The sequence below is a fragment of the Ursus maritimus genome, unplaced genomic scaffold, assembly GCF_017311325.1.
Source record: "Ursus maritimus isolate PB19 unplaced genomic scaffold, ASM1731132v1 scaffold_17, whole genome shotgun sequence".
NCBI classification, from domain to species: domain Eukaryota; kingdom Metazoa; phylum Chordata; class Mammalia; order Carnivora; family Ursidae; genus Ursus; species Ursus maritimus.
In genome coordinates this window covers 59,655,664-59,657,471 of record NW_024424119.1, presented here as the reverse complement: position 1 = coordinate 59,657,471, position 1,808 = coordinate 59,655,664, and the positions used below count along the sequence as shown (strand labels likewise).

At 67.7% G+C, this 1,808-nt stretch overlaps 1 protein-coding gene across 1 annotated transcript in view; it reads right to left on the bottom strand.

Moving 5' to 3' along the window:
• The window catches only part of PTGDS (prostaglandin D2 synthase), a 5,692-nt gene that overhangs the window by 1,515 nt on the left and 2,369 nt on the right, over window positions 1-1,808 (bottom strand). The window lies entirely within an intron of this gene.

Here is a 1,808-nt window from a genome sequence, read left to right as displayed (position 1 = left end):
CCCCCCCCCCCCGGGCTGGGGACCCTGTGCCCGAGGGCTGATCAGGGGCCTGGAACACCGGCACTTGGTGAAACTGGGGAGGTGGGAGGGGGTGTTTCTGGAGACGGAGTACCTTCCTGTGCCCCGCCCTGGGGCTGCTGGCCAAGGTCTCGGGGTGAGAACAGACTGCCCCCACTCCGGAGGCCACAGTGTGCCGGTCAGTGGTCAGTGGGCGGTCTGGCCGGATGCACCGCACCCCTCAGCCTCCCCTGAATCAGGACACTGTCTGCCTCACATCTGACCTTAATCCCCTCCCCATCAGATTAGCAGCCCCCCCTCACCGGTCTGTGGCAGGAAGACAATGGCATCCTCTGTGAAGCCCTGGGTCTTGGCAAAGGTGGTGAATTTCTCCTTTATCTCGGCCCTCGGGGTCTGGGTGCGGCCTGGGGCAGGAAGGAGAAGCCGCAGGCCTCAGTTGAGGGAGGTCTCTGCTGCCCCCACCTCCGCAGCTTGGGGAGCCCCCCCGGAGCCCCCCATCTCAGGCCAGACTGAGTCCCTGGTGGGGGGTGCGTACTGTAGAGAGTGGCCATGTGGAAGTCCTGGCCGAGGCCCTTGGTGCCCGTGGTGTAGAGAAGCGCGTACTCGTCGTAGTCGGTCATTGCCACCCACACGTCGTGGGTGCTGCCCCAGTCTGGGAATCCGCGAGAGAAGCCCAGTTGGGGACCCTGTCCCCAGACCTCCGGCCCGCCTCTGCCTGGGAAGGGGTGCTCTCTCCCTGGGCTGGCTGTGGGACGGAGCCAGGGGTGACCCCCTCCCCCAGTGAGACAGGCAGCCAGCCCCAGCTTCCTGCCTGCACCGCCCCTGAACTCTGCAGGGCCCAGGGTCTTCTAACCAGAAGTCCTGGGGGGCAGCAGACACACAGGACCAGAACATTAGGGGTTCATGGTGCAGCCACAAACCCCTCGGCCAGAACCCAGAAGAGGAAAGATTTCCCAGTGGGAAGCCATCCCCAAGGAAGGGGGTAAATGGTGGGGTGGGCAGTGAAGAGGCCCCTGGCCCCACTCCTGGGCTGGACGACCGTGGAGAGGAGTGGCCTACCCTGTGTGTGCTCTGCCTGAGGAAATACCATTATGGGGGGGCAGGGAGGGGCCTGGAGGTCAGCTCCAAAGCAGATCCAGTGCCCAAGAGAGAGGGTTCGTGGTCCCCCACCCCTGAGCCTGGGGCGGGTCCGGGCCAGACCGCAGACTAGCTGACCCCGGTGGAGTGGCCACCAGCCCGCCCCATGGACTGCTGGGGCAGGCGGGTCTCCCCGGCCCAGGGCCAGCCGGGGGTCTCTAGAGGGGCCCCACTCACGGGGACTGGTATAGCTGTAGCAGCCCGGGGTTCCCGCCGGCCGCAGCAGCAGGGTCCGTGTCTCACACTGCTCTTTCCTGTTGGCAGGCCACCGAAGGGGCCAGGGGTCAGGCCAAGGGCTGTCCCTGGGCGGTGGCCATGGGGTGGGGAGCTCTGGACCCCAGAAGCCCAGCCGTCCCACCTGAGGAAGGTGGAGGTGAGGTTGAGGCCTCCGTCTGCGCTCGGGGCCACCACTGACACGCACATGGACAGCACCTTCTTCTTCTCCCGGAACCAGCTCGAGTTGGAGGCGAGGCCCGAGGTGAACCAGCGCCCCAGGAACTGCAGCGAACGGACCCCGCCCGGGTCGGCCAGGACCCTCCGGGGCGGACCTGGGTGGGGGGCGCCCCCGCCCCTCCCCCCGCCTCCAGCCACGCCCGCCCCGCCCCGCGCCCTGGAGGCCCAGCTGGTTCGGTGGCGGGAGCGGACGACAGAGG